Source organism: Hippopotamus amphibius, chromosome 1 (assembly GCF_030028045.1).
Source record: "Hippopotamus amphibius kiboko isolate mHipAmp2 chromosome 1, mHipAmp2.hap2, whole genome shotgun sequence".
Lineage (NCBI taxonomy): Eukaryota > Metazoa > Chordata > Mammalia > Artiodactyla > Hippopotamidae > Hippopotamus > Hippopotamus amphibius.
Window position 1 is genome coordinate 108692561 of NC_080186.1, and position 8906 is coordinate 108701466.

At 47.7% G+C, this 8906-nt stretch overlaps 1 non-coding gene across 1 annotated transcript; it reads right to left on the bottom strand.

Moving 5' to 3' along the window:
* Positions 1–7680: 7680 nt before the first annotated feature.
* On the bottom strand, positions 7681–7752 carry TRNAQ-CUG (transfer RNA glutamine (anticodon CUG)). Its single transcript has one exon. It is a non-coding gene; the product is annotated as a tRNA-Gln (tRNA).
* Between the last annotated feature and the right edge of the window lie 1154 nt (positions 7753–8906).

The window sequence follows — 8906 nt, forward strand, 5'->3', positions numbered from 1 at the left end:
CACAATCTCTTCCCTCCCAATTGTACAACCTGTATCTGGAATGATTTCCTTGCCTTTGCCTTTTCTACCTAGGACCTTTCCGTTGTTATCAATTTTATTTTTCTTGACATTTTTTTTGGCATTTGGGAACATGTTTGTCCCATGGCAATCTTACTGGGTAGTGTAAGGAAGATCAACAAAAAGCACATATAAAAATGTCTCCATTGGCTTCACCTGACCATGGCCATTCAGGTGGCCTTTCTTGTTCCTGGACACTTTCCTTACTTGCTGTCCCTCTTGGGTGGGGGAATAAGTCATAGGAAGGTCATGAGTAACAATGGATCCTGTTGTCTGTGGTTTTATGTCAGAGCTGGGTTTGGATGCCTCTATCGGAATGAAGACCCCTCCCAAGCTGGAGGGTGAGGGCTCAGCTGCCAGCAAGCATGAGTGTCTGGTCTGCAGCAAGATTCATGCCTTAAGTGTCCTGAAACAGAGGATTATCAGAAGAAAACTGCTGTTCAGCACGTGGAGACTAGCATGCAGATTCCCTGGCCTTCAAGCTTAGGGTACAGAGGTAAGCACACCTGAGGCTCTTCCATGCACTCCTGCCTTATACTCTTCACTTAAGGTTACAGCTCAGTCTCACACTAATTTTCCTCTTCCTCCTTTGTGCCCTCAACAGCTGATGCTACCTCGTCTGGTCTTTGCTCTGTTTCCCATGGGGGCTGCCTCCCTGCCAGGCCCTTCCATCTCCTTCTCCTGTTTGTACTCTGAACCCTATTCAGTCTCTGTAACTGCTCTCCTGATATTCCCTCTGACTATTCCTTTCAGCCATAGGGAGGCTCAGATCCATGGTCCTCCTCATCAGAAGAGCATCATTTAAGACACTGAAGACATGCTGCTTCGCCTGATACCACATATTCTCTTGGTTTCTTCAGCTTCCTTTCCTTGCCCATCCCCCCCCAAATCCACTGCCTCTTCCTTCCAGGATCGCGACTGAATGAATTACTTGCATGTGGGTTGGGTTTTGGAGGACCCAACCTCGGACAGCCCTTAACCCTCAACTTCTCCACCTGAATATGAAATGCTGAAACTGAGGAAAAGAGCCCTGATTATAAAAACTAAATAAGAGCCTGGGTCATAGGTGGGAGTCCTGGACTGGCCTGGAGTCAGGGCTCTCCTCGGCTCCAGGTGGGCAGTTCTGTGCTGATGTGCATGGGGCTTCCAGGGACTCACTGGAGCTGGCAGTAGTTGGAGGACAGTAGATGGCACGCTAAAGGGACAGTGGCCAAAAGGAGATGCAGAGGCCAGGTTTTCAAAATGCATAGACGTGAGGTGCATAGGCATTCAGACCTCTCCCTTTTTGCAAATGACTGCTTCTACATGTTCAGTAAGAATCCAGAAAAATGAACTGAGTTGGAATCTGAGGCCAGGGAATGGAGGAGAGCATTGGAGTGAATTACCTTTGGGCCAGATGTATGAAGACCCAGTTAGATACACAAGAATATAAGCTAATCATTGCTTCAGACAAATCTAATTGAGAAGGCAAGTTATTTATATGGGAATGTCGGAGAAAGGCCAAAAAAGCTTTAGGGCCAGTGGGAAAGAAGTCCATGGTGGACTAGAAGGAGAGAAGAAAAAGAATGGTATGAAACAGTGTAGGTCTAGTGAGTAGTTCTCAATCATGCAGTTAGAAAACAAGAAGTGGGTGAGTTTTGATCTAACTTGAATGCCTTAACCCAATCTCTTCAAATTCTGATTGTAAAGTTCTGTGGTGAGGTTTGGGTATCAGTATTTTTAAAAGCTCTGCTAATATGCGTCTAGGGATTAGAAGGACTATGGATCTGGTAGGACGTCAGTAACCAGTATGGCAGTGTCCATCTTGTGGCTACTTCATAGAAAAGCTGAAGATCAGCCATTAAGGGAATTAGCATTCTTCTCTCAACAGAACTATTTGTATAGCTCAGAGCAAAGAGAAAAAAGATAGATACGTAGGTTCGATATATAATCTCTCTGTTTGGATCCAATGTTTTTTACAATTTTTATAGTACAAGATAGAATAAAAAATACACATTACATAGAAACCCACAGTATAAAATAGTACCTCCCCTTACCACAATAATGAACTGGAGTGTTTTCATTTCTACTGTTAAAATGCAACTTGCAGTTCACTAGTTACTAAATGGATTTCACAGCCTACTAATTGGCTCAGAACTGCAGATTCAACAAATGCGTTTTTTAATTAAATTCTTTCTTTATGCAAAAGCCCCATAATGAATCTTAGGCCTCATTCTCCTGTGTGTATCCTTTTTCATGCCCGTCTATACACTAGTGTAAAATACTAGGAGAGACTCTTTCTTTGGGCAAAGTTAGAGAAAACAGTGATGAGAATCTAGTATAACTAAAACTAATGCTTTTTCCCTTTCACTTCAGAGTTGTGTTTGTCTAGAGGTTGAGAACGTTTCTAGCAATGCTCTCGGGGGATCCAGCATGAAATCACCTTCATAGACTGTTGGTGTCCATGGGATGCAAAGGGGTTGGGCCGCCGTTACACTCCCTGCTCTCATTTTGCTAATTTCATTTTGAGTTCTCCCTGTTTCCATTCTTTCCTCAGCCCCTCTGGAGCAGGATTTCTCTGTAGAGCCTGATCCCTGTCCAGGAGGGTGACCAAACAGCCTCTATTAATTGCTGACACCTCCACATTGGAGCCTCTCCTCTCTGTTCCCCCAAGTGTATGGAAAGGGCCTGTGACCTGGGTTCTAGACCAGGGTTGGCAACCACAGGCCACGTGGTTTTAGTTAGTCCTTAGTTCCTTGGCACCAGAGCTCCTCATCTGTAAAAGGTGGAACTGGACTTGGATACCTTCTGAGGTCCCTGTTGGCTCTCATATTGCAGGGCTCTCCCTGTAGCCGGTCCCTCCTCCTCAGAAGGCAGGGATGTAGAGGTAGAAGAGAGTGTATTTCTCCAGCAAGCATCTCTGCTCCCATAGCAGTCCATTTCTGAATGTGTACGAGGGATGCTAAGTACATCCATCCCTGGTACATGTGAGAATGTCATCATTCGATTCAGATGAAGGGGTTCAAGAGTAAAGTGGCTGCTGCGGATTGGGTGGTAGGAAGCTGGCTAAGGCTCTGCAGCAGCTTGAGCTGCAATATGACCAAGCACTGGTGGGGTGAGGACAGGGGTCCCTAGATTCTGCTCCACAGGCTGGATGAAAATCTCAGGAGCTATTTCTGCTAACTTATGCATCTCACTTTCCCCTTCAGCCAGCCTGTGGCTCCCCCTTCAGCTCCTCCTGTCAACAGGAGCTCAGCCTGCCCGGGCCTCTGTCATCATGCAGCCATCCCTCCAGGCTCAGGTATCAGCAGGACCTAGGAAAACTCCCGTGTCATCTCTCTCTCTCCCTCTGTCTTTTGCAGATACCAGTTTCCCTAGGAACTAAGAAAAGATATTGCCAGTTTGGATGAATCCATATTATAAAATGTACCCTTTCCATTTGATGAAAAAAATCTACAACAGCAAGTCAAGTTCAAGCCTCAACAGAATATTGGAGGGATCCTTTCCTGAGAATCGACATCCCAACCAACAACCACTTTCCACACTCCAAAAGACAGATTTGATGGAAGAAATCCCAGCCATCAGCCTCCAAGTGTGATCAGTCAATAAGGAGACCAATGCTTTGATGGACACACAGTTTGGAGAGACCTTAACTCTTGTTCCTCTCAATACGCCTCCTCCACACACCAGCATCAGGAGCAACTGGAAGAAGGCAACATGTCAACCTGGTCATTCTTTGCCACTAGATGGACTGGACCAGGAGTAGATGGCATTAAGTATGCAGTGTTCTTGCTGAAAATGTTTAGCCTGAGTTTCATTACAAGGTAGTGATCAGAAAACTGCAGAATTTAGGCCACTGAGCAAGACAGCTGGCCAGTCTTTCTTCAAACAGTCAATGTCTCCACAACTAAGACTACAAAAAGGAGAAGAGATGTTTTGGGTTTCAAAGGCCTAAAAAGATTGTGCTACTATATTTCTCTAGTCCTTGGGAACCTCAAGCCTCTCCTCACCTTTTGGTAGCTGTCTTCAGTGGTGGTGGCATTGACTTGTTTGCAGAGGACAGGTCAGTTGTCTGGCTCAAAGGCCTACAGTTTGCCATTGTCTGATCATTTCCTCATGATTAAATTCAGGGGAAACCTTTTTGCCTAGAACACCACCTAGTGCATGCTGTGTGCTTCCTAGCGCAGCCCCTTTGGAGGCTGAGAGTGTCCACTTTGCCTGTCAGCACTATTGTCATTTTAGCATTGGACACTTTGTTGTGCAGGGCTTCATGAGATCCATTCATTGGAAAGACATGTTTGCTGTCTATAATCAGTAATTTGATTAGTGGTGCTTTGAGAGTGTATGAATATCTTATTCTATGGTGCTTTCTCTAAAATTTTACCAGCCCTTATCGATCCCTGATGTGTGTCAATTATCTTTGTGCTCCTCTATGTGCAGAGTCTTTGCCGGTTCCTCTACTTCTGTGTGGCTCCCACACCTGGCTAAATACAAACCAACTGGAGTCCACGGTGTCCTCTGGCCCTTGGTTGGGGCAGGGTTATGACTGGTGTCCTTGACTCTCTCTGTTAGTCCCTAGCCCTCTGAAATGCACGTGGGGAGTTCCTGCTGCCATTATCCTAGGTGGACCTGTGCTCTCCTATCATTCTTTTTCAAATGCAGGTTTTCAATAGTACACAAAATAGAATTATATAAGAACATCCCCATCTTTGTTAGCCACGACCAACAAATATCAGCTTATGGCTGCCCTTGTTTTACTACAAGCCACCCACTTACCTTTCCCTATATTCTGTAAAGCAAATCTCAGATATCATATTTCGTCTGTCATTTTGCCAGTATGTTTCCGTAAATGAGGACTCTTTTTGAAAGTATTCTCATCATAGCATTATAATTGTTCATAAATTAATTCAGCATCTTTAATGTCATAAAAGAGTGCTCAAATTTCCCATTATTGTTTTTAAGTTATTCTTTCTTGGGACCCAAAGAAAATGCACAAACTGTAATTAGTAGGATATGTGTTGAAGTCTTTACACACATATTTACTCTGGGTTTCTTCCTCCCTCCCTCCCTTCCTTTCTTCCCCTGCCTCTTCCTTCCTCCCTCCCGTTGTCCCTCCCCCCCTTCTTTCCTTGCTTCCTTCCCTCTCACTCTTGCTCTAGCTCTCTTGGTCTCTTGCTGTCCTTTTCTTTTCCTTTCTTAAATCATTCATTTGTTGAAGAAATGGAGTTGTTTGTTCTGTAGCATTCCCACAATGTAAATTGTATAACTGGGTGTACTTTAATAAATTCTTCCGTCCTCCATACTTTCTTTTTGGTGGTAGAATCTAAAGCAGTGCTGGAATATAATGAAATTGCAAACCACATATGTAATTTCAATTTTCCGAGTAACCACATTGAAAACTGAAAAGTATAAGCACACAATAATACAAATATTATCTTCTACACAGCTAATTAATGCTGCACATTAAGGGAAACATAATTCCACCAAAGCTTTAAAGTTGTGCTTAATAGAAAAATGTTGTGCATATCTTCAGCCTTTAAGTTTACATTCACATGAATTATAAATTAAACATAATTAAAATCCAGTTCCTTAGTCGTCCTAGCCACATTCTAGGTATTCAATAGCCATATGTGTCTAGTGGCCCCTATTTTGGACACAGTAGATACAGAGGCAGAGGAGATTGTGTTTGGTATCCTGGCAAGGGCACCTCAGAAGTGGTGTGTGCTCTCTGATCAGGAGGCACATCAACTCCTGTGTGTTTCCTCAAATAATGTTAGCAGCCCTTGGAGTTCAAGGCCTAGATCCGTGAACTAGTTATGTGGAGCAAAATGGTGATATTCCATGGCCATGTGTTATCTAGCTGGTACACTTGCATAAAAAAAAACTTCCCCTTAGTACTAAATACTGTTTAGTTACTTAGTGGTTCCCTCTGTAAAGAAAACTGCAGCTTAATGAGCAATTCCCCAAGCATCCTCCATGGTCACCAACTAGTTTCTTTTATTTCTTTTTTTTCCCCCTGTGCTAATATGAAATCAAAGTTTCAAACACATTGAAGTATTTCAATTCATTGCAATAGAGTCCTTACTGATACTCCAATGATCCTCTCTTTCAGCAGTGAATGTGCCTTTAAGCTGGCTCCTTTCTCCTTTTCATAAGATTTTAATAGTCTTTGAGACCTTTGTAGATATCACTATGACAAGGTGCTTCTGTCTCATCTGCCCCTGACCGGGACTCAGTCATATCTCTCAAAATCTCTGATTCCTTTCTGTGAAAAACATTATTCCCAAATCAAATTGTGTAACCTAAAGACACTCAATGGAAGTGGTTGAATTCTAGACCTTTGCAGTGGACAGAGCTAGCAAATACATACTCATATTTGTATGTGTTCATGCATTCACATATATTCACATTCACAATTCAAACTCAGAACTACAGGCTTTGATTGAATGTCTGTCTTTCAGCTGAGACTCTTTTCTCTAATACCACTAGTTTTGTTTTTAAGGGCACTGGGAGTAATAGAAATACAATATCTTATACCGCCTCCTTTGCTTTTCCCCACACTATATTGACAAAAGAATAAAGAAATACCCAACAATGCCAATCATAACACAATTGACGAGAGCAGGTGTTAAAATTTTGTCACTGTTCTGGGGTACACATAAATTATTATGTTTTATACTCTCTTCGGCTAGTTCTTATCCATGTGGCTGTTCCACAGAAGGCCTTGCACAAAAGGTTTATGTGTTACATTGTGTTTTCCATATCCAGAGGCAACATTTGAAAAAGGAATTTAAGTTTATAATGATAAAAAATTAAATCTGGTTTCCACCCAAATCTAACCAAAGTATATTCGCTACAGGCTAGCCTTGATGATAAGCTCTGCAAGTGTCTCAAAGGCCTTGGGTGGAGAGGGGTCAGGGAGCCCTGGTCTCCCCAGACGCTGGAATCCTTGGCCTTTCTCCTCTTTCTGGCTGAGCTTGGGATGAAAGCACGGGACTTCCTGGGGTCAAGATTGAAATCTCAGCCTAACAGCGGCTTTTCGTGTCCAATGGAGACTTAGGAGCTAGAAATTCTGAATAAAATCGGAACACAGTGGAATAGGATCAATCAAACTTCAGAATAGAATAGGCACCTCAATACAGCACTACCCATTCGGGTCTGGAACCATAAGAGGCTGTCACCCTGTCTGACCAGCGACATCACAGCCCCCCACAGCGACCCCTGACTCACAGGGACAAGCGCGCAGTTACGCCTGCGGTGTGACGCCCCCTCGCGGGGCAGGACTCAGGCGGCGCAGCCTCTGCCTTTTACCCCCGAGACCCAGGGGGCCCCGACGGCGGGGTGGCACTGGCTCGGTCGCTGCGCCGCTTGGCGGCGGGGCCGGGCCTCCGATGGCCAGAGACGGGCTGACCGCCCGGGGCCAGCGGGGACACCCCGGGCTCGTCCCCCACCTGCGCGCCACCTGCCCATGTGGACCGCGCAGGTCGGAGAAGCCGGTTTTCTGGAGAAGGAGCCGGCAGAGGTCAGGGAAGCGGCTGCGAGGTGCCTGCGGTGGCAGGAACAGGAGCCGGAGGAACGCGGGCTTCGGCAGGAGACTGAGTTCTGGCTGCGGGAGTAAAAGACGCCGGCGCGGCCTAAAGGGAAAGGTCCCACCGAGACTCGAACTCGGATCGCTGGATTCAGAGTCCAGAGTGCTCACCATGACACCATGGAACCGCCGCAGGCCCGCCCCTCCCGCCGCGGAGCCAGGCCGAGCGCAGCCCCGGGGGCCCAGCACCCGCCTCCCGCCGGGCGCTCTCGTCCCCCCGCCCCGAGCCCGCTTCCTCCGCGACGCCAGGAGGCGCCTGACTCGCCTGCCCTCAGGTTTGTACGTCGTGGAAAGACACGAAGTCCATTCGGGAGGAGCGACAGGGGAGGGCTTGGCGGCCTCCCCCAAATGCGCCTGCTCTGCAGGCATTTCTAGAGTTTTCTGCCCTGAGGTAAAATTCCCGCCAGAAAAAAAAACCCAAACGCCAAAAAACCCCCAAACTTCCTTTCCCCTTCTTTGCAGTTGTCCTCTCGCCGCTGCCCTGGGAGCTCTGAACATCCTCAGGACAGGGCTAGGCACGTCGTGGGGTGTCCCCTCCCTGGGACCCAGGTGCAAGGGTAGACGCGCGGGGCGCTGCCGGCTTCGTCGGGGGACGGCGCATCCTCTCTCTGTTGGGAACCAGATGGGAGCCGAAGCGGCCGCGGCCCCACCCGTCGCACCGCGAGCACCCAGGCCGCTGGCGCCCTGAGGGGTGAGGTCGGGTGTGAGCAGCTGACAGTGTTTCTTCTGGGCTCTTTCCTCCCTCCCCTTCGTGCTCCTCCTCCGCTTTCCGGGTTCACCCCCTCTCCGCCCACCCGCGTCCCCGAGACTGAGGCGGCCGCTGGGTCCTGGGAGCGGAGCTCAGCGCGGCCCACGGGCTCCCCGTCGACGTTTCCAGCCTCCGGACGTTTATATGGCTCAGCGGCCAGTTTTAAAGTTTTGAACGTCGGCCACTTTTGAAAGCCTGTCCCAGCCTCGCATTCGGCGGAGGGGGACGCGCAGGGAAGAGGGGCACAGGGCGGGCTGCAGCCCCAGAGGCTGTGGCGGTCCCCTGTCACCTGAGCGGAGGCTCCCGAGGCGGCGAGGCGCAGGCGGCCTGGCCCACTCCCTGGTATCAAGGCCCTCATGTGCCCCATGTGAGAACAGCGTGTCCTGAGTGGCCAGTCTGAGTGTGTTTTCAGAACCGGAGGGAGGGGTTGGGGGGCACGTTCTCACCCCGTGGCAACAGCAGAAGAGTGTGTAATGCGGCTCTGTGAGTACAGTATGCGAGCGTGCTGTTACCTGGAAGACTGGTGGTTCAAGC